This window comes from Orcinus orca, chromosome X, assembly GCF_937001465.1.
Source record: "Orcinus orca chromosome X, mOrcOrc1.1, whole genome shotgun sequence".
NCBI classification, from domain to species: Eukaryota; Metazoa; Chordata; class Mammalia; order Artiodactyla; family Delphinidae; genus Orcinus; species Orcinus orca.
This window is the reverse complement of record NC_064580.1, coordinates 128,472,883-128,496,469: the sequence shown is the minus strand read 5'-3', so window position 1 is coordinate 128,496,469 and position 23,587 is coordinate 128,472,883. Positions and strand designations below refer to the sequence as shown.

At 45.5% G+C, this 23,587-nt stretch overlaps 1 protein-coding gene and 1 long non-coding RNA gene across 11 annotated transcripts in view; one reads left to right on the top strand and one right to left on the bottom strand.

Annotated features, from left to right (window-relative positions):
- The window catches only part of LOC125963122 (uncharacterized), a 72,665-nt gene extending 69,712 nt beyond the window's left edge, over positions 1-2,953 (top strand). The window contains exon 2 of the long non-coding RNA XR_007474910.1: positions 2,463-2,953. This is a non-coding gene — a long non-coding RNA (uncharacterized LOC125963122). The remainder of the gene's footprint in view (positions 1-2,462) is intronic.
- The window catches only part of MTM1 (myotubularin 1), a 98,361-nt gene extending 77,773 nt beyond the window's left edge, over positions 1-20,588 (bottom strand). For 4 of the 10 annotated variants that reach the window (XM_033413542.2, XM_033413540.2, XM_033413546.2 and 1 more), the window contains exons 1-2: positions 5,503-5,521; positions 279-390 (exon numbers count right to left, since the gene is read on the bottom strand). The gene's annotated coding sequence lies outside the window, so the exon portion shown is untranslated. Of the gene's footprint in view, positions 1-278; positions 391-5,502; positions 5,524-20,243; positions 20,263-20,515 lie in introns of those variants that run through there. The other 6 variants (XM_033413544.2, XM_004284092.4, XM_049705026.1 and 3 more) reach the window with 4 other exon arrangements.
- Positions 20,589-23,587: the final 2,999 nt, after the last annotated feature.

The following is a 23,587-nucleotide window of genomic DNA, read 5'->3' as shown; positions in this document are numbered from 1 at the left end:
GTAGAATTAGAAAATAAATTTGACATCCACCTCATTGGGCCTTTGCAAGCAAAATCTAAACTCCAAGGGGAGCTCAGTGGCCATGGTCACCGATTTGCAAGCGATGGCCCTTGATTAGGGGTTTTCCCACACTTTCCGTGTACAAACAGTGAGGAAAGGCACACAGGCCTTCCTCTTTGGATTTTACTCGCTGTGCTTTCTTACTCTGTGTTGCTGTTTAAATGACGCTTACGGGTGATCTCTCTCTGGAGGCTCCCTTGAGAGCTGTGGGAACCTACCCAGTCTGCAAACCGACTTCGAAAGGCTGCCAGCAAGCAAGAAGTCCTGCACAAGCAGCCTCTGAATCCAGAATTCCAGGTCTTTCGAAGGGAGCTTTCTTTACTTGGAAGTCTGTTTTGAAAAAAATGTGAAATACTCAGGGCAGAGCTGCTTAGTACTCCCAGACCCAATGCTCCCCTTATTATAAAACAAAGTTGTGCAAAGCCCCTTTGGCTAGCCTGCAATGAAAGTCAAGGATATTATCAAACCAACCACAATTTTAAAAATCAGCAATATAATGCCTGTGCTCCAGGATGAAGGAGAAATATAATAAAAGGACAGTGATTTATAATAACGTATTTTTCAATACAAATTACACTAAAAACAAAAACACCCCCCGTTTCCAATTTGGCCTCTAGGGGGAGTATCGCCCCCAGTGAGAACCACTCGCAAAGAGAGTTCTGTTCTGCACCTGAATGCCCAGAAACACGGGATCTACAAGACTAACTTGTGCTGACTTTTGCAATAAAAGGAATCCAAGTCAGAAAAAAAAAAGTAAAGCTGTCACTGTTTGCAGATGACATGATACTATACATAGAGAATCCTAAAGACGCTACCAGAAAACTACTAGAGCTAATCAATGAATTTGGTAAAGTAGCAGGATACAAAATTAATGCTCAGAAATCTCTGGCATTCCTATACACTAATGATGAAAAATCTGAAAATGAAATTAAGAAAACACTCCCATTTACCACTGCAACAAAAAGAATAAAATATCTAGGAATAAACCTACCTAAGGAGACAAAAGACCTGTATGCAGAAAATCATAAGACACTGATGAAAGAAATTAAAGATGATGCTAATAGATGGAGAGATATACCATGTTCTTGGATTGGAAGAATCAACATTGGGAAAATGACTCTACTACCCAAAGCAATCTACAGATTCAATGCAATCCCTATCAAACTGCCACTGGCAGTTTTCACAGAACTAGAACAAAAAATTTCACAATTTGTATGGAAACACAAAAGACCCCGAATAGCCAAAACAATCTTGAGAACGAAAAATGGAGCTGGAGGAATCAGGCTCCCTGACTTCAGACTATACTACAAAGCTACAGTAATCAGGACAGTATGGTACTGGCACAAAAACAGAAATATAGATCAATGGAACAGGATAGAAAGTCCAGAGATAAACCCACGCACATCTGGTCACCTTATCTTTGATAAAGGAGGCAAGGATATACAGTGGAGAAAGGACAGCCTCTTCAATAAGTGGTGCTGGGAAAACTGGACAGGTACATGTAAAAGTATGAGATTAGAACACTCCCTAACACCATACACAAAAATAAGCTCAAAATGGATTAAAGATCTAAATGTAAGGCCAGACACTATCAAACTCTTAGAGGAAGACATAGGCAGAACACTCTATGACATAAATCACAGCAAGATCCTTTTTGACCCACCTCCTAGAGAAATGGAAATAAAAACAAAAATAAACAAATGGGACCTAATGAAACTTCAAAGCTTTTGCACAGCAAAGGAAACCATAAACAAGACCAAAAGACAACCCTCCAAATGGGAGAAACTATTTGCAAATGAAGCAACTGACAAAGGATTAATCTCCAAAAGTTACAAGCAGTTCATGCAGCTCAATATCAAAAAAACAAACAACCCAATCCAAAAATGGGCAGAAGACCTAAATAGACATTTCTCCAAAGAAGATATACAGGTTGCCAACAAACACATGAAAGAATGCTCAACATCATTAATCATTAGAGAAATGCAAATCAAAACTACAATGAGATATCATCTCACACCGGTCAGAATGGCCATCATCAAAAAATCTAGAAACAATAAATGCTGGAGAGGGTGTGGAGAAAAGGGAACACTCTTGCACTGCTGGTGGGAATGTAAATTGATACAGCACCTATGGAAAACAGTATGGAGGTTCCTTAAAAAACTACAAATAGAACTACCATACGACCCAGCAATCCCACTACTGGGCATATACTCCGAGAAAACCATAATTCAAAAAGAGTCATGTACCAAAATGTTCATTGCAGCTCTATTTACAATAGCATGGAGATGGAAGCAACCTAAGTGTCCATCATTGGATGAATGGATAAAGAAGATGTTGCACATATATACAATGGAATATTACTCAGCCATAAAAAGAAACGAAATTGAGTTATTTGTAGTGAGGTGGATGGACCTAGAGTCTGTCATACAGAGTGAAGTAAGTCAGAAAGAGAAAAACAAATACCATATGCTAGCACATATATATGGAATCTAAGGGAAAAAAAAAAAGGTCATGAAGAACCTAGGGGTAAGATGGGAATAAAGACACAGACCTACTAGAGAATGGACTTGAGGACACGGGGAGGTGGAAGGGTAAGCTGTGACAAAGTGAGAGAGTGGCATGGACATATATACACTACCAAACGTAAAATAGATAGCTAGTGGGAAGCAGCCGCATAGCACAGGGAGATCAGCTCGGTGCTTTGTGACCGCCTGGAGGGGTGGGATAGGGAGGGTGGGAGGCAGGGAGATTGAAGAGGGAAGAGATATGGGAACATATGTATATGTATAACAGATTCACTTTGCTATAAAGCAGAAACTAACACACCATTGCAAAGCAATTATACTCCAATAAAGATGTTAAAAAAAAAAAAGTTGCTCTGACTGTAGGCCACCTCGGAGGCAAGAAATGAAAAAGATGTGTTAAGATGCGCTCAACCAAACCACCCTGCACCAAAGAGAGATGTTCATGCCCCAGCCATTCAGAGACCAGGAACGATCAATTCAACCTCTATACTTGCTCATCCCACATGAAGACAAACAATGAACTGCAAAAGTAGGAGTTTATTTCATCTTCATACATTTTTCTTTGAACAAGGGTTGCAAACTTTTTCTGTGAAGGGCCAGAGAGTAACTATTTTAGGCTTTGTGACAGCTACAGGCAATAGGGAAATACAGGGGTGTGGCTGTATTCCAGAACGATTTTATTTACAAAAACGGGCTGCCACCCTCTGCCTTAAACTATCAAAATAAAGTTATTTCCAAGTGAAATTTCTTCAGCCAAAGTAAATAATAGTCATGTCCTATTTTAAAATCTTTTATATTGTTTTATTAATACTTCTACCAGCAGTCTATGTGCACTTTTTTTAACATCTTTATTGGAGTATAATTGCTTTACATTGTTGTGTTAGTTTCTGCTGTATAACAAAGTGAATCAGCTATATGTATACATATATCCCTATAACCCCTCCCTCTTGCGTCTCCCTCCCACCCCTCTAGGTGGTCACAAAGCACCGAGCTGATCTCCCTGTGCTATGCGGCTGCTTCCCACTAGCTACCTATTTTACATTTGGTAGTATATATAAGTCCATGCCACTCTCACTTCGTCCCAGCTGACCCTTCCCCCTCCCCGTCTCCTCAAGTCCATTCTCTACATCTGCATCTTTATTCCTTTCCTGCCCCTAGATTCTTCAGAACCTTTTTTTTTTAGATTCCACATATATGTGTTAGCTTATGGTATTTGTTTTTCTCTTTCTGACTTACTTCACTCTGTATGACAGACTTTTAAACTAATATATAAGCCATTAACCCCACCATTCGTAGCTTATACCTTGTAAAATCGCACTATGACCAGCTGCAAAATCGTGTGACACAGTTGAAAAGAGGAAGGGAATCTGTATTCGGACCAGTTTGGCTTTCAAATCCCAATTTTGTCACTTGGTTAATAATAGTCATTCGACCTTGGACAGACTGCAGTTCTCTGTCTGTGAAGTGGGCATGATACTACCTACTTCATGGGGCGGTGATAAGTAACGTGTAAAATGCTGGCATGGCAGAGGGCAAAACAGAGGCACTCAAATACCAGGTCCCTTCCTCTTACAAGAGATTCTTTGAAGTCATTCCTCAAAGTGGCGCTGACACACTAGGCCGGATTTTCCATAAAATATACAATATCTAACACTGCCTAACCACTCTGCACACATTTTCTGAGATAATCCACCTAATCTTGGCAAAGCTCTAGACAGCCTTAAAGCAGGTTATTCTCAAAGCATGCCTATTTCCATTAAAAAAAAAAAAAAAAAAAAAAAGACAACACTCGACTCCTAGCCCAGGGAAACTTTCCATGGGATCCCTAACACGGAGATCTTGCCTCTTTGCCTTCTATTGTGACTCAAGGATATCGAAATACACTAGAGGTCTCAGAGTAGATCTAACTGTAGTTATTCCAAAAGAGTACCCCCTGTCAATGTAAGCAGCTTATTGTCCAAAAAGATACCTCCAACACATGTGTTAGAGCCCCCCCCCTTTTTTTTTTGGGCGGTATGCGGGCCTCTCACTGTTGTGGCCTCTCCCGTTGCAGAGCACAGGCTCCGGACGCGCAGGCTCAGCGGCCATGGCTCACGGGCCCAGCCGCTCCGTGGCATGTGGGATCTTCCCGGACCGGGGCACGAACTTGTGTCCCCTGCATCGGCAGGCGGACTCTCAACCACTGCACCACCAGGGAAGCCCTGTTAGAGCCTCTTGATTTAACTCAGCCAAATCAAATCTCAGGGCTCAAGGGACATTGTTTTGATGACTCTTCTTTGGAAATTATAAAATCTTAAACAGTATTTCATTTAGAAACTCACTCTTTGTATCATTTTGATATTTACTATTCACTTTAAAGATCACAATACACTTACTTCCACTTCTTTAAATGTTGCCAAGACCTTTTTGGCTAAAAACACTATAATTCAGATTCAGTGAAGAATGCATTTTGAATCATTTTTTCCAGTGGTTAGTGATGGATTTGAGCTGATCCACTCAGCCTAGTCCTTGGTCCCCTCATGACAAATGGCACATCTTCAAGACAGCTGATTGGCTCCAGCGGCATGCGCTGTGGCCATGGAACAGGGTAACTTTAGAAATGCTTCGTTAACTTAAAATTGGTATGCTAAAGCAACTATTAGAAAAGCCACCTACCAGCAGGTTAATTTTTTTTAATGTAAAAAGGCTACCTAGCAATTTTATATACACTTAGATCATTAAATTCACCAATGGATTTTGTAACCACCAAATACCTGCCAGTAAACAAAGTTTTAAAATAGGAACAAGATCAAGTTCCCCATCCACCTGCCAATTCCCAAACTCATGAGCCCAGCTGATCTGCTCCATGACAGAACTATTTTCCCCGGGCAGAAACTATTCCCCAAAAGCGTATTTTCAATTTATAAGTGAAAAGTACCTTCTTACACAGAAGTTAAAATGGTAATTGTTGGGCTTCCCTGGTGGCGCAGTGGTTGAGAGTCCGCCTGCCGATGCTAGGGGACATGAGTTCGTGCTCCGGTCCGGGAAGATCCCACATGCCGCGGAGCAGCTGGGCCCGTGAGCCATGGCCGCTGAGCCTGCGCGTCCGGAGCCTGTGCTCCGCAACGGGAGAGGCCACAACAGTGAGAGGCCCGCGTACCGCAAAAAAAAAAAAAAAAAAAAAAAAAAAAAAGGTAATTGTTGAAGGTAAGAGTAAACACCTAAGAGCCACAGCTATAATAGTGAGGAAGGCGCTGGTTCAGAACATCGAACTTCCCACAGACCTTCCCAGACTGGGCATTACTAACGCTGAAACCTCCAACTGGAATTAGCACTGCGGGGGGAAGGATTGGAAAGAAACTGAAGAGCAGATGCGCAGTTTCTAGAAAAACAAAGAGAGGAGAGAAGGTTGGAGATGAGCACCTGCCATTCAGCCCAATTCCTCCAGGCACGTTCACTGGGAGGAGAAGCAGGAGCTTCAAGACAGAGGAGGCTTCTGCCCGTGTACACACGCGCACATACAACGCACATGCTTCATTTCTCTGTATGTTGTAGAAATTTCTAACATTTCACTTCTCATGCTGTACTGCACTTACCTATCCATTGACATTTTATGTCTCTCTGTTAGATCAGAGCTTCCTAAGGCCAGGGGCTGGTTCCCACTGCGATGCCGTGCGGAGCAGCCTGGGCCCTCAGCTGATGAGGCAGTGAATACACTTCCACCCTCAGAAACCTGCGTGATCTTGGAGACAGCCCCTGGGCATTAAAGGTGCTCCAACCTCCCTCCATAGGGCTGATCTTTGTGTTGATGACTCCCTCGCATACCTGTATCATTTTCTACATATGGATATATCCCCAAATAATACGTTGAGTGTGCGTGGTTTTGAACTTTTATACGTAGGAGGAATGGTTACACATTCTGCGGGCCCTTGCTCTTCTCACACGGCACTGCTGTAAGAGCCACGGATGTGGACGTGGGGCGCCGGGCCCTGCTCCTCTTCCCTGCTGCAGAGCGGTCCACCGTTCCACACGCTGCTTGCCATGCTCTCCTCAGCGGCCACGTGAACGGGCTGCAGACACCGCTATTACGTTCCGAACAGCTTCTGGCACACGTGTCAGAACTGCGACGGCATTTGTGTGCCAGGTTTTCCAACACCTTTGTCTGACCTTGCAGGAAACTTTTTTTTTAATTTCAAAATATATGGGAAAGATGGATAATGGGAGAAAATGGAGGCAAATCAACCATTTGAGAGGAAATGAAATTGCAGGGTTGTCAACACTCTAATTCAAGCAGCAAAGGGGAAAAGGGCAAGATAATGGATGGGAGTCTGAGTTTCTTGGGGCTGCTGAAACAAAGTACCACACACTGGATGGCTTACAACAGAAATTTCTTCCCTCACAGTTCTGGAGGCTACAAGTTTGCAATCAGGACGTTGGCAGGGCCATGCTCCTGTGAAGGCTCCCGGGTAGGAGCCTTCCTTGCCTCCCCCTAGCTTCTGCTGGTTGCTGGCATTCCTCGGCTTGCAGCTGCATCACTCCAAATCTCTGCCTCTGTGGTCACATGGTGCTGTCCCTGTGTGTCTCTGGCTCTTCACATGGTGTTCTCCTTTCTTATAAGGACACCAGCCATACTGGATTAAGGATCCACCCTACTCCAGTATGACCTCAACTAGTTATATCTGCAGTGACCCCATTTCCAAATAAGATGACATTCTGAGTTACAGGGGGCTAAGCCTACCAACATATCTTCTATGAGGACACAATCCAAAGTAGAGCAAGCAAGAGGTTAGCTTCAGAAATTAACAATCTACAAAAAGGTCGACATACGGTTACCAGAACAATTTAGCTTGTCAATCCATATATAAACATTCACTGAACACCTATTAAGTTAACCAGCACGGAAATATTAATATAGCTTCTTAGAAGAAATAATGAAATGACACCAGGCTAATCATTTCTGAGATACTCCTTACTCGACATATACAATTATTTAATCCTGTTTCCAAAGAGGTCAAATATCAGCCAACAAATGCGTACTAGGCAACTACTCTGGAGCATGGTGAGAAATTCTAAAAAAAAAACTGAGATAGGTCTTCAAGGAGCTAGCAACGGAGTTGGGGAGCTGAATAAATATAAGACAAGTTAAACAGCAATAAAGACAACGAACAGGTGTAAGTTAAATAGACAATTAAAGCAAATTGGCTTCCATTTACTGATTTTCTGCTACGTGCTAGGCATTGTTCTAAGCACAGATGAACTCCTTCAATACTGCCAACAACCTCATAAGGCAACTACTAATACTCCTTCATATGAAAACACACAACCCTGAGAACAGGAAGGTTAAACATGTCCACCAAGAACTTTCGAAACTGGAATTCAAACCCAGGCAGTCTGGTTCTCTTACCCACTATACCCACTAACAGATGTCTGTTGCTCTAAATTCTCTAATTGATGATCAAATTAAAAAATGAAAACGTTATGCCTCCTGCTTATACAGCTGAATAAAAAAAATTTTTTTTGGAATTCCATCTCTGTAATAAAATCTGGTCACAAATAAGAACACTAGACTTCATTTTAAATATGATTAACCAAATAGTGACTTTCCCCTCCAAATCCATGTCTGTGAGGCCCTGAGCCAGTATATTCCTTCTTGTTTGACTGCAGTAGTACTTTGTATTGTGGAAGAGTCTTTTCAAATTATATTAAAAAGGACAAAATTTAATAAGGGTTAAAAATGTCTATCAGAGCACATGTAGCTAGTTGAGTTATTCTACAAAGTCGTCCCTTTTGATGGTGTGTACTTATTCCGGGGACACTGTCACTATGCAAAGTATTCTTCCAATTCTTTTGAAAATGCTTTTAGAGCTTAAAGCTAGATAAGACACCATCTCATGACTTTTACCATATCTCAATTTTTACACTTGATCTTAGCTCAAAGGCCGAGAAGCGATGCATATCTCAATTTTTAAACAAAAAACAATGCTTCCCATGAGTGCCCACTCTCTTTATTTAATAGATGGGCCTCAAAATGATTTGGGACTGAAGGCAAATGCCAAGTCTTTACTCAGAGATTTGACTCCATTGAGGATATTTTGTAAAAGTTGTCATGGTCATGGTCTCCGAAGGCAATTCCAAAGAAGAGTTCCAAAAACTGGGCTGGAAAATTTTGATTTGGAGCTACCTGTCCCTTCTCTACATGGGCTAGAAGAAAAAGGAGCAGGTGAGGTTTCTGAATGTTGCCTAGGATCTCCCAATTGTTAAAAATGCTGGGCTTGATACTTCTTAATTAGTCCTAATTTACAAGAGCAGGTTGGCCTCGAGGGTTATCAGAGATCTGCAGCAGGACTCGTAGCCTGGGCAATAGGCACTTTGCCATAGTAGTTAAAGGAGTGTCTAAAGGGAATCTCCAAAGACTGGCTTCGCTAGAAGCCTTGTAGTTTCAGAAAGAGACTTGCCGTGACCCACAGTATGGACAACGGTTATCTTCCTACTTGGGGCAGTTACCTATTATTCCAGCCACAAATACAAGTGGCTACCCATCCCTGCTACAGACACACACACACATGCACACACTTCAAGAACTTGGCACTATTAGCATGGAGGAAGTTTTCATAGATGTGGAAGAAATAATCAAAGAAAAAAAGGCAGAAATAAAAAAGGCAAGGAGATGAAGAGGAACCAAAACCGTGTCAAAAGAATGGCAAAGAAAGAAGATGAAGAAATTCCAGTACCATAACAATGACACATGACTCCGACACAGAATTGCCATGGCTTTTGAAGGAGCAATACAGTCGGCCCTCCATATCCACGGACGCAGAACCCAGAGATACAGAGGGCTGACGATGGCACTTGAGCATCCATGGGTTCTGGCATCCACAGCGGGTCCTGGAACCAATCCCTCATGGATACTGAGGGATGACTGTATGCGCTGATCCACAGAAAAATAAAAGAATCCCCAAGCTCCAGATGGAGGAAAAGCTGGGTAGTGGTGGTTGATAATAGTGTGAATGTGGTGATATGTAGAGTCAACAGGGCTATTCATGAGGTGTACTATCTTCCTGAAGATTATATCTGAGACATAGCTTCTACAAACATAATTCAACATCTAATACTGATTCTTTAAAAAAAATCTCAGCAAACTAGGAATAGATAAAGTAACCGATGGAAAACCTATAACTAACATCTACTTAATGGTGAAAGATGCAATGCTTTCCCACCAAGTGTGGGAATAAGGCAAGGATGGTTGGTCTTATGGCTTGCATTTGATATATTTTAGAGATCCTAGCAACTTTAATAAGACAAGAAAAAGAAATAAAGGACATAACATATTGAAAGGAAGACTTAAAATTGTATTTGCAGACATGGTCACTTGTGTAAAAAATCCTAAGAATACTAGAGAAAAACCAGTAGAACTAGTAAATAAATTTAGTAAGTCAGCATGATATACAATATCAACATAAAAAATGTATTTGTATCATTAGCAATGGACAAATGAACACTGAAGTATAAAAGTATCATCTGCATAATTTAAAAAATGAAATATTTAGGGATGCATTTAACAAAAAATGTGTACAAGATCCATACACTGAAAACTGTAAAACACTGCTGAGAAAAAGTAAAGACAACCTAAATACATGGAGAAACATATCATGCTCAAGGATCAGAACACTCAACATTGTTATGATGTCAATATTGATCCACAGATTCAATGCAATCTCTACCAAATCCCAGTAGGCTTTGTCATAGAAATTGACAAGATGATTCTGAAATTTATATGGAACCAAGAATAGCCAAAATAGTCTTGCGGGGGGGAGGGGGAATAAAAAAGAACAAAGTTGGAGTACTTCCACTACCCGATTTCCAAACTTACTATAATGCCTCAGTAATCAAGACTGTGTGGTTCTGGCATCATAAGATTAGACATATAGATCAATGGAACAGAACAGACTGCAGAATTAGGCCCACCTTTTGGAGGTCCTAGCAATGGTTAATTGACTTCCAACAGAGGTAACAAGGTTATTCAATGGGAAAAGGACAGTCTTTTCCACAAATGATGCTGGAACAATTTGATGTCCATATGGAAATAAGTGAATCTTGACCCTTACTTCACACAATATGCAAAATTAACTTGAAGTGAAGCACATAAGTATTAGTTTTATACTGTTGTATAACAAACTTAATAGCTGTAAACAACACAGGTTAATTATCTCACAGTTTGTGTGGGTCATGGGTCAGGAGTCTGGGCATGCCTTACCGGGATCCTCTGCTCAAGGTCTCAGAAAGCTGTATACTCAAGGGAAGGGATTACACAGGGTATGAACATGGGGGTGGGGGGCAGAAATCAGGGGTGCCACCCTAGGGTCTATCTGCCCAAATAGGTCTAAACAAAGAGCTAAAACTGCAAAAGTCTAGAGGGAGACACAGGGGGAATCTTTGTGAACTTAGGCAAAGTTTTTTTAGAGCACAAAAAGCATAAACCATAAGAGAAAAAAAACCCAATAAACTGGACTTCATCAAAATTAAAAACCTTTGCTCTTTCAAAGGCACAGTTTAGAAAATGAAACTGTAAATCACAGTTCAGGAGAAAGTACTTGCAAATGACCTATCTAATAAAGGCCTGTATCCAAAATATCAATATATAAAGAACTGACAGACAATCCAGTAAGAAACAGGCAAAAGATCTGAGCGGACACTTCATCAAAGGAGATATACAAATGCTCAACAAGCACAAGACATACTCACCATCATTAGTCATTAGGAACACGCACAATGAACTACTATGACACACCCACTGCAATGGCTACAATTTAACGGGACAGACAGTAACAAATGTTAGTGAGAACGTGGCCCAAGCAGAACTCTCATACTTCACTTTGCCAGTGGGATGGGAACGCAAAACTGCACAGACACTGGAGAATAGCGTGACAGTTTCTTGTAAAGTTAAACATACACAAAGCATATGGCCTGGCAATGCCACACCTAAGTATTTACACAAGACAAATGAAAATATGAGTCCACACAAGGACTTGTAAGCAAATGTTCATAGCAGCTTTATTCATAATGGCCAAAAAACGGAATTAACTCAAATGTTCCTCAACTAGTGCATGGACATACTGTTACAGCCAAACTATGGAATAGTACTTAGCAAAAGAAAGTCACCAACTGCTGATACATGATGAATGACAAAACATGGATGAATATAAAAAGCTTTACACTAAATGAAAGAAGCCAACCACAAAATACTATCTATATAAACCTACCATCAAATCACTTCAAAGAACTACTAGTATTCAGACCACATTCTCTGACCATCATGCAGTTAACTTAGAAATCGGTTTTTAAAATACCTAGAAAACTTTTGTAAATTTAAAAATAAACTTCTAAACAACTCCATTGTGAATGAAATAATCACAATGGAAATCAGAATATATTAGAACTAAATAATAATAAAAATACTGTGTTTTGAAACATCCAAGCAGCAGAATAAATCCAAAGAAAGAAGAGAAAATGAAGACAAAAAGATTTCAAGGGGGCTTCCCTGGTGGCGCAGTGGTTGAGAGTCCGCCTGCCAATGCAGGGGACACGGGTTCGTGCCCCGGTCCGGGAGGATCCCACATGCCGCGGAGCAGCTGGGCCCGTGAGCCATGGCTGTTGAGCCTGCGCGTCCGGAGCCTGTGCTCTGCAACGGGAGAGGCCACAGCAGTGAGAGGCCCGCGTACCGCAAAAAAAAAAAAAAAAAGATTTCAAGGGTATATTTTAAGTGAAGACAGCAAGAGGCTGGGACTTCCCTAGCGGTACAGTGGTTAAGAATCCACCTGCCAGTGCAGGAGACATAGGTTCGAGCCCTGGTCCGGGAAGATCCCACGTGCCGCGGAGCAACTAAGCCCATGCGCCGTAACTACTAAGCCTGCGCCCTAGAGCCTGCGGGCCACAACTACTGAGCCCGCGGGCCACAGCTACTGAAGTCCGCGCACCTAGAGCCCGTGCTCCACAAGAGAAGCCACCGCAATGAGAAGCCTGCGCAACGCAACGAAGAGGGGCCCCCCGCTCCCTGCAACTTGAGAAAGCCCGTGCACAGCAACGAACACCCAATGCAGCCAAAAATAAATAAATTTATTTTAAAAAAAAGAAAGCAAGAGGCTGAATAGTGTATGTAGTATGCTTTTTTGGTGTAAGAAAAGGAAGGAAATGCAGTAAGTGTGAAAGTGTGGGGGGGCGCACGCACGTGCGCACTAGCTCAAATGTGCAAAAGAAGAAACACAGAAGAATGAACTAAAAACTAATAATATTGATTGGAGTGGCTGGAAGAAACAGCATGGCTGGCAGGAGACAGGAGTGAAAGTAAAGCTTTTCAGAATATACCTTGATAAAAATCTGACTTTCAAATCATATCATTTCATTAAAGTTAATCAAAAAGACGCTGGAGAATATAATTCTGCTCATTCCTTTCTACATAGTGACAAACCTCACAGTGCATAACCACAACTAGACAAACCTTTGGTAAGGCTCATCAAGAAGAAAGAGAGAAGGCACAAACAATATGAAGATTTAAGAGTGAAAAGACGGACCTAAGTACAGATCCGGCAGATATTAACTGGTAGTTTAAACCTTCCCACACCAAAAGCACCAGGCACAGCTGGCTCTGGGGCAAGTTCTACTAAATATTCAAGGAACGAATAACTCCAGTTTTATACAATCTTCCAGAGACCAGAAAAAGGGAATGCTCTCACTCACTGTATAAGGCTAGCAAAACGATACTAAGCTAGACAAAGACAGTAGAGGAAAGTAAAATTAAAGCCCAATCTCACTCACAAATACAGATGTAAAGATCCTGGAGAAAATATTACCAAACAAACCCAGCAGTAAGAAACGCGTCCATGCCAGCAATGCAAACCTGGTTAACGCTACCAAGTTATATTAGAAAATCCCTTAAAATAGCCCATCGCATTAACAGGTTTAAAGGGTGAGGGACAAATCTCCATAAAGGCAGAAACGGGGGTTGATAAAACTCAACATCCATTTGCACCACCCCGCCCCCCAAAAAAGTGCACTAGAAATGCGCCTACGCAAACCCTAAAGTCAACATTATACTTTGTGGTGAAATATGGAAAACATCGCGCCTTCTTCAGTACAGATCCCGGGCCCCACCCCAAACCTCCTGAATCAGAAACTCCAGGCTAGCTGCCAGGGAACTTGGAGCTTGGGAACCGCCCTCAGGTGATTCTGGAGCGCAGGTTCCTCGGAGTCAGAGCTCGGGCCGCGGCTCCAGCATCCGCGTCCCCTGCGGGAGGAGGGCTCTCCGCCCGTCCCCGTCCCCCTGAGTCAGGATCTGCACTTCAACCCCAAGTCCGGGTGGTTATCGGCGCAGCAAAGCTGCGGACAGCTGCTCTCGAGCTGGGCGGCACGCCAGAATCACCCAGAGCACTTCTTTAAAATGCAGATGTCTGATCTCTTCCCTCCCACCCCATCAAATAAATCTGAATGTCTGGGTGGGGCTGGGGCAGCAGGTCGTTAAGGCTCCCCAGGTGATTCTAATGAGCAGCCAGCGTGGCCAACCACGGGTCTGCAGGTCCGCAGCGCGCAAGGAAGCTTCCATTTCCGCCCTGAGCCAGAGGAGAGGCGTCCCTTGAGTCCTTTGAAGATGCCCCCGAGAAAGAAGCTTGCATTCCACACGTCTACCGATGGCGATTTTTCACTACAGGTTACCAAGCTGAAACCCTGAGAAGAACTCTCTGAAACAAAGTTGTGAGGATTCAGATGAGATGTACGCGGTAGCACCGGGCAAAGGGCTCTGCACCGATTACACCGAACGTTAATGCAAGTTACTACCCAGGCAGCAGAAGCTCTAACTGCTCTTTGAGCATGGACAGCAAATCTGATGACATCATCAACAAATCAAGGCCAAACTGTATCTCTCAAAGCTATACTGTCCAACACTTGGAGCTACTAGTATGTGGAGCCTGAAATATGGCTAGTCCCAACAGGCGTGCTGTAGGTGTAAAACACCTGCTGGATTTCCACAACTTAGTGCAAATAAGGGGAGGGGAACGTCTCACTAATTATCATACTGATTGCATGTTGAAATGATAATATTTTGGACATACTGGGTTGAATAATATATATTATAAAAATTGATTTCATCTGTCTTTTTTAATGCGGCTACTAGGAAAACGGGATTACACATGTGGCTTGAATTATTTTTCTAATGAACAGCCTGGTCCCAAAGGATCCGGAAGCCGGGATGCGAACTGCTACTTAGACCAACTTTCTCAAACTTTAATTTACATACAGATCACCTGGGGGTCTTGTTAGCCTGCAGATTCTGGTTGTGTAGGTCTACAGGGGCCTAAGATTCTGCATTTCTCCTAAGCTCCCAGGAGCAGAGGCATCAGAACAATTTTATCAACAAGGAAAAACTGTTTTGTGGCACAGACATGATGGGAAGCTCTGGAGAAAGGATCATATCATTTCAGAGTTGATAATAGTGAAGAAAGGAAATGGTGGCAGGGTTACATTCAGCCTCAACTTTAAAAAATCAGTTATTATGTCTCGCAGCAAGGGCTACAGAGAGGTGAGGGCCAGCTCCGACTGTCCTCCACCTGGGAGGGTGGCAGCGACTCCCACCGTCTCTGACAGATCCAGGAGCACCGACATGTGCAAGAACATCTCGGGACCAGGAAGCTCAAAATGGAATCTGGATTGGGGGTTCTTCTGTCCTGCCTGCCACACAACCAGTGTCAACGGCAGCACCCTCCTGGGGTCTCACTGAAACCGAGTGCAATCTTCCTTCTCACTGTGACGCACGGTTAGTACTGACAGGTCGCAGCTGCTCACTGCTGCGCAGGTACATTTCCTCTTCCAGTAAAACTGTTCGGGCGGATTCCTGGCCTGCTGGAATGAACCCTGACAGCTCAGTCCCCGCCTAAGTCGTCCCAGGGCCATAAAGGAACTTGAGGGTCATACAAGGGCATTTCAAGCCACACCACCTGACGCTAAGAATCCCCTGTATGACCCACCTCCACCTCCAGAGCTCCTGTGAAGGTGAAAGTAGGACCCCCTGGCGGAGCAGCCCCTTCTGTTGGAAGAGGCTCCTCGCAAAATGCCCAAGGACAAGACAGCAATATATAACAATTATCACAAGGTAAGGAAAGGGCAACACCGTGTCCCCGAGGTCTGTAGGCAAGGGAATACGAGCTGAATGAGTTACAAACAAGTTACTTCTACTTTTACTTTCAATTATTACTTTCAACTTCCCTTACCCCTTCCCACCCCCAAACGTACCAACAAGCAAAGCAAAAAACAAACCTAAACTCAAACTACTGGTGACAATAGTCTAAAAGTCCAGAAGCTGGGAAGAAAAAGGTAGGAAAGCAACGTGTGGGACCTCTCGCCCCACTGGACTCAGTGCTTTCTTATTCATTTGCTAACTGACCATGGAAAGAAAGACTAAGCATGAGCTCCCTTTCATCTTGTACACTCATCCCATACTCTGATCTCCAGAAAGATAACAGAATTTGTTGAAATGAACACATCCCAACAATTCTAAGCTATGCCCCCTTGTCCAGTTCAAGTCAAAGAACATTCACTAAATGTCCGCTGCGTGTACAGGGCCATGTTAGGTTTCACCTGCCCAGGAAAAACGTCTTCAACCTCAGCCCTCTTTATTACAAGCTTGGAAGATGAAAAAAATTACTGCTGAAATACACAGGTGTTACATATCACAAGAGAGTCAAGGAAGAGCAATACTAAACATACATGAAATTTCAAAGCTACTTATGGAGTCATTTCAAGATACCGAGGAACAAATTCAAGTAACAAGAAAGGAGCACTCGGCACCCATCCTGTTCGAACAGGGAAGGTGCTGTGGACCCGGAGAGCAATCAAGTCCCTGGATTTCTTCCCATCCCGTCCCCAGGAGTGGAGGAACTCGGCAGGGCCTCAAGCTGCATTGTGGAGCTAAGGTAAAGTGTTGATTTAAAAAAGGAAAGGCTTCCATTCTGAGACAGGAAAGGCAGGCAATATTCCCTGGTGCAGAGATCGCCTCGTTATCGCCCTGGGATTGTTGGCTACACAGTACTATCATTTTAGGAATAAACAAAATGGAAGCTCACAAAGTGTACCAATGGCTTCAGGTCTGAGAGAGGTAACAAAACACTTGCATATTTCAGTGCTGACAGAAGCTGGGGGTGGGGGTCAGAGAGGCCACACCTACAGCTCGGGGGCAGATGGGCCAAGAACAGGAAGGATGCTGCCCTCTCACACCAGTTCTCCAAATAGCGACGGCTTATATAACGCACGGATGCAATAATAATAACGCCCACAGATGCAATAATAATAACGCCGTACAGTCTGCAAAGGACGTTGGTGCACACTGGATTCTCTGAAGAGTTCTGGGAGCTTGGTGGTGCAGGCTGTCTTAGCTCTATCTTACAAATGGAGGAAGCACCAGCAGCGAGGCGAAATGACTTGTCCAGTGTCATGGAGTTAAGAAGGGGCTTCCTACCACCTCCCACAGACACAAGGCTCCTTTACCACTCTTTCTTCCTCCGGGTAGAAATAGAAAGCACTAGTGCACGATGCCGATTTTCTAAAGAGATGCCTGCTACATTCTTAAAAAGAAAAGGATGCAACTCTCCTGGTGGTCATGTGGATAAATCCGTTGTAAACATTTACCATGAGAAACCATCCTCTGACTACAGGATGGCAACTGGATCTCACTCGACTAACCCCAACTGGGTCTCCTGGTCCTCTCTGGCTCTCGAGGGAGAGGAACTGGAAGAAAGCCTCTCTTGCTCTATTCCTGTCTGTAGCAACAAACAAAATATGGGCTCGAGTAATTTCTGAGTCCAAACAGAAAGTTCTCTTTAGAGAACTTAGCCGTGCAGGAACTGTGTGAGCTGCTGCCAATGTCACCTGAAACTCAAAGCTCGGGTCAACAATGAAATGCAGGGAAATGTCTAGAAAATCATGCTTTACTGGATTTCCCAAAGTTTACTGGGACATGGTTAGAATCATTTTTTTTTTCTTTAAAAGAAAGGAGTTCCATGTAGCTCAAGTCAATAACAGTTAACATTTCTTGAGTGCCTACTATGTGTAAGATGCTACTGTAAGCACCTAACATGCCTTACCACGCAGGCAGGCCAACAGCCCCGGGAGGAAGGTACTGTTGTTAGTATCTTCATTTTACAGACAAGGAAGCTGAGGCACAGAGGTATGGAACTCGCCCAAAGTTAGATAGGATTCAAATCCTGAGTAAACACCTTAAAGGTGAACGACAGCCCCTGTCCCCCCATCTGCCAAAAAGGAATAATGAACAGAGAAACTAGAAAAGAAAGAAAGCAGAACTTCAAAGAGGTCAGAAACAGGGAAGGGAAATTACTAGCAAGTAATGAAAACAACCTCTTATTCTCTGATAAAATTGAAAAAACTTTGGAAATAAGAAAAACTCTGGCCTTTTGAAATCCTTGGCCACCAGTTCAAAATGTCGCCTAAGCCTTGAAGAGGCTCCGCTTTTCTCCTTATTTTGGAGCCCCCAGTAAGAGCAAGAACCCCATGTTCTTTCAGTGGTTTTTAAAGTAACTACATTCTGTTAATCCTCCTTTCATTTTGGAACAAAGAATATGGGCGTATTTTTTGGGTAACTTTAATGATTTTTCGGAACCTATAAAAATGAAAACATTTGCTTTGAAGCCACTGAACATACAGAAAAGGAAAGAACTGAAAAGGTACTAAGCAGATGAAACTCTATGGTAAGTTATCACTAATGCCATTTCATTGGCACTCTTCCGGGGAAGTTGGGCGCCTCTTGACTCTAGAGCTACTTTCAAATTGAACTAGTTTCTTTACAAAGCACACAACACAAGGAATGAGGATCCCTTCACATGATAGGTTCCCAGTACAAACCAATGTGCGGGAAGAGAAATCCTTGTGTCAGGTAGCTCGCAGCCAGCAGACACTGGCATGGGATCAACACCTAACCCTGACCTCGGTCAGCAGGGCCTTCCGTAGCTGGAGTGAGGCAGCTACTGAGACTGCGAGGGATTTGAAGGGCGCCTCCCTGGGTGTTTGAAACCACTTACTGTTTGCATGGGAGGGGAAAACGCAAGTAAAAATGAGGCTGTGACAAGCTTATCATCCAAGAGGCAATGGCTGGAGAAATGATGACCCCGTAGGATCTCCCGGATTCAGACAGATTTACTTTTGGATTTGGCGATTTGCTTTAATGGAGCCGCCGCTGGCCATCTAACACTAGCGATGCTAAGTGATACCCAACCCCCGCTCAATCATGCTGGCCTGCTGCATGGTCATGTCAGAGTTTCAGAGCTCTATTCTTCCTCATAGCGCTCATCTCCGCCGGAAAATCTATCATTGTTTATTTTTTTATTGTCCGCTTCCCCACACAGAAGCTCTGTAAGGCAGGGACCTCGTCAGTGGTGCCGTCTGCCGTCTTCCCGGCACTCAGGACACCGCGGGCACAGCATGGGCATTCTGCGTTTAATGAATGAAACCACTGACAACTTAATAAATACAAGTTAGAATTTTAAGGTAAGGAGACCAATCGTTGAATAACCATACTAGACTCTAAAAGCCCCTACGGACGCTCTCCACCTCCAAGTACCTCGGGAAGCTGCTACACAGTGGCAGGACCTCTGGTTTGAACCTACTCCATGCTGTGGAATCTCTCAAGGGTATACTGGGTTTTGTGAGACAGCCAAAGGTCATTCAGAGTCAAATGTGGTGAACAAGTGGTCACGCCCAATACATGTGCTGGATGAAAGGGAAAGCTGTCTATAAATGAACAAGCCCAAGAGTCTTATTTGGCTGGTAAACTGGTTTCGAGGGTAATTCAAACATGGTTTGGACTACAACAAAATCGCTGGCTCAGTCTCTAGACTCTGCGGTGGATACTTCACAAGGAACAAAACTGAGCTGTGATAAAAACTACCCAGGCTACACAGATGCTGAGATGCCCCCAGAAACCTGACTTGTGATATTAGCTTTGCCTTTAAGTTGCCATTAAGTTGTCACATTAGTTAACCTCTCTGGGCCTTAGCTTCCCTAACGGGGAAACAATATAAACTTAAAGGTCCCAGTCAATTCTAATACGGCATGATTCCATTCTTGTGAAGGTCTACTATGTCTGTTTAAAAACCAGTCTCAATCCACTTCGCTTCACACTTTGCATGCGTCTATAAAGCCCGTGATATGGGTTTTTCAGCAGACTGATTTCATATTTGCTTAGGCAAAAACTAAAATTAGTTTTCACTTCCTGAGCGCAGCAAGACAGTTAAGGGAGGCAACCCGGCAAAGGGCGCTTGCTCGTGCCTGTGCATACTTCCGACTGCGTATCAGGGAACTAACCGTTCCCTCCTCAGATCTTCCCTCAACTGTTGCAAAAGCAGACAAACCTCCCGTGCATGGCACAGAAACACTGTCGAGGAGCGCCGATCGAGTCTTCGCGGACACTGCCGGGCTACGGCCCCTCCGCAGGACCCACGGGGGATGCGGCAGGCTCCCGCCCCGCCCGGAGGGCCAGGGTGAAGACCAGCCGCGGCGCGTCGCCGGGGAGGCAGGGCGGCCGCTCGGCCCGCTCGCCGCCCTGGGACGGGGAAGGAAAGTCCGGGCAGCGGCCGCGACGCCCCCACTCCCCCAGCCTCCCGGCCCGATTCCTGTCCCTACCTTCGCCCGCCGCCGGCCCGGGACCTTGGGCGGGGAGAACGAGGGAAGCCGGAGGCACCTGCCTGCTGCTCCCCGGCCTCAGCCCAAGCCGGCCGGGACAGCGAAGGCACTCGGGCTAACCCCCCTCCCCCCGCCCACCTCCGCGGGTGCTGCGAGGCCCCGTGGGACTTGCCGGCCCCGGGAGTCCCAACTTCCTCCTCCCGGCCCCACCACCACCACAGGTCCCCGCAGCGCCCGGCTCGGAGCCAGGCCAGCCGCGACCGCGCACCCACCTCGGGGTCCGGGCGCCACCGCCGTTGCCAGGCTGCTCGGCTCCCGGGCCCCGCTCCGCCCCCTCCAGGGCCCGCCCCCTGCGGCCTCCCCGCCCTCGGCCACCGCCCGCCGCCCTCCTCCGCGCGCCGGTTGGTGGGGGTGTGTCACGTGCCGGGGGCGGGGCGGGTAGAGGGCGCCGGCCAAGTCTGGGGAGCAGCCCCGAGGGGCGGGGCTCTTCGCCCTGGAGGCTGCTGGGAAACCTTGTTTCGGGGGCCCGGCGCGTGGAGACAGCTAGGAGTTGTAGTTCTAAATACGGTGCCGGGAATGGGCGGGACCAAGATGCTAGGGACCACCCCTGTTAAGGGAAGTTGGACTAGGCGCCGAGCGGAGGCCGCTGGGAAGTGTAGTCCGAGAATTACTCTTTGCGTCTCCCTGTTTTTCTCCAATAAGGGGGAAACCCAGAGGGAAAACTTCTCTAGATAAAACTTTAGCGGCTGTCGCTAAATTGAGCTATCTGGGGGCTCATAGGGCTGGCTGCGTGAAGTTGAGATACTGTAAGGGAAAAAAATTTCACTGACTCTGGTGTCCTTCATGCTACGTCAGCACCTTTACAAGAACTCTCTTGAGACTTAGTGAAAGTAAACATTTCAGGACAAAGTTCCCTCTACTTTTTTGAGGTTTGGGACAGGCGACTATTAACCCAGGAAAAAGGAAAAGAAAAAAAGACAATTTCAGGAAGATAATTCAGTGTGTAATTAGAAAAAAATACTCATAGAATATCTGTAATTGTCCTTGTGCTACATTATAATTATACATAAGCAGCTCAGGTAAATGACGGTAAATAGGATTACTTTAACATGCCGTTTTTTGCCTCTTCTATTCTTAGTACTCCAGCATCTAAAAACACGATACCACTATATGTGTGTCTGTGTGTGTAAATAACCATATATCATTATATATATATATATATATATATATATACACACACACATATTAACGCTATTGAAGAGTCAAGATTCCTCATCTGAGTAACAAGGCCCTTCAGACGCGAACCCCACCTACTCTTCAGCCACTTCTCCCAATGTGCCTCTTCCCTCTCTCTTCACTCCAAGTTCTGGTCTAATCACAGGGAACTTCTTTCTATTCTCAGGATGCACCACTGTTCTTTCCTCCCTCCAGCCCCTTACGCTTGTTCTTCCTTTCTCCTGGATTGACCAGACTCCTAGAAAGGAGCAGAATAGCACTTGCTCGGGGCCAGGCAGAATTAGAAGCTCCCCCCTCCCCCAGAGCCCTTCTCAGAGCACTGATGAGAAGTGCTTACCCTTCTTCCCTGTCAACTCCTCTCCCCAGACTGGGAACTTCTTTGAAGCACATTCACTTTTGTACCCGATTTCAAAGAGTGCTCAGTAAAAGCTTCTTGATTACATGCATTGCGTCAGTAACCGGATTCCCGAAACTGTGAGTCTTGGAGCAGAGGGAGAGAGGGACCTGTGGTTGGATGGAGGGAGGACGGCCGCTGGGTGGGCGGCCTTGCCTACCGTAGGCACTGCGTTCAAGGATGAGGCTGAAACCCTTCGCTCAATGGGAGTGGGGGGCGAGGGGCAGGGCACAGAGCAAGGACACTCCTCGTCCTAAGGAGGTGGTTACTGAAGAAGATTTCTCCACCACCTCCAACCTGGGTCCAGCCCCGGCCCAGCCCAGCTCCAGAAGGAGGCAGCCCAAGCAGAAAGGGCCAGGAGAGAAGACCAGTCTTCTGGCCTGTGAAATGGAGGGCGAGACCCCTGCCCGCCTTCCTCACAGCGTAGGTGCGGGATCACAGGATCACGCAGGGAAGAGAAGTGAAAGCGCTTGGAAAACTGTACAGGCTGAAGCCTGCAGAGGAGTTCCCACCGTGCCCTTGGCGAGCTGGCGGTAGTCTTGACCAGGTCCTGCTCTCCCTCAGGCTGGGGCTGCAGCTCACAGGTCAAAGTATATGTGTGAGTGTCTGTGTGTGTGTTGGGGGTTCTTCAGGCTTCCTCGTGTTTCACAGGTGCGCACACACCTCAAATGCAGGGGCCTGTGGAGAGATGGCAGGCCTCCCAGTCAGGGGCTTCTGCACAGCAGAGGGGGAACAGCAGTAGGCCTGACAGAGGCTGCTTCTCCGATAAGCTTCTGGGTAGGGCATCCCGCACCCATCCCCACCAATGGCCGCCTGCTTTTGCTAAGGCACAGACTAGAGGTGCCTCCTAGGTTCTGGGCTCCATCCTGTTCCCCCAAGTTGGGGGAAGTAAAGCAGGCAGAACCAGGACGGGCCTACACCACTGGCCTGGCTAGTTATGCCCCTTCTCCCACCCTCAGCCTCCTGGGGGAGAAGCAGGCCTGAGAGAGGAAATGGCCTATTTCCTACTTCTCTCCCTCAGCACACTCACCCCAAGGGCCCTGGTGATGATACTCTGACCCCTGCGGTCCCCACCCCGCCTCGGCTTGATGCAGGCTGGGGGCTGCGATCACCTTATTCTACCAGGTTCCCTCCGTTGGGCCTGAAGTGGAGGAAGTTGGAGGAAAGGGAAGGGCGTCCCTATGAAGGAGAAAGCTGGAGACGGAAGTGGTCAGAAATGAAAACTTTTCGGTGTAGCTACAGGGAACTGGGCTCTGGCAGAAAGTGCTTGGAATCAGGAAACCTGGATGCCAGTCCCAGCAATTCTATAGACAAGCTGTTAGCCTTGGGAATGTCACTTCACCCCTCTGATCGTTAGCTGCTTCCTCTGAAAAAAGGAGTCAAAGGCCACTTCCCAGGGTTGCTGTGTCCTAGCACAGCAGGGATAGAGGTGAGTGTGCGGTAGAGTGTCAAGGCAGCAGTGTGCCCAAGCTGCCAGGTGGCTGATGGGAAGAGAGGTGGGAGAGGGTGGGGGCAGGCCCCTGGGCATTGGCACGAAGGCCCCTGGGCTCGTTCTAGCTCTTCCATTTGTTGGGTGTGTGACTTTGGGCAAGTACATCTCTCGGAACCTGGATTTCCTCATCTGTGAAACGGGGATATTAATATCTACTTCATAAGCTTGTTGTGCAGAATAAACACATGAATGCCTACGACTAACTTCTGCTTCTAAAAGAAC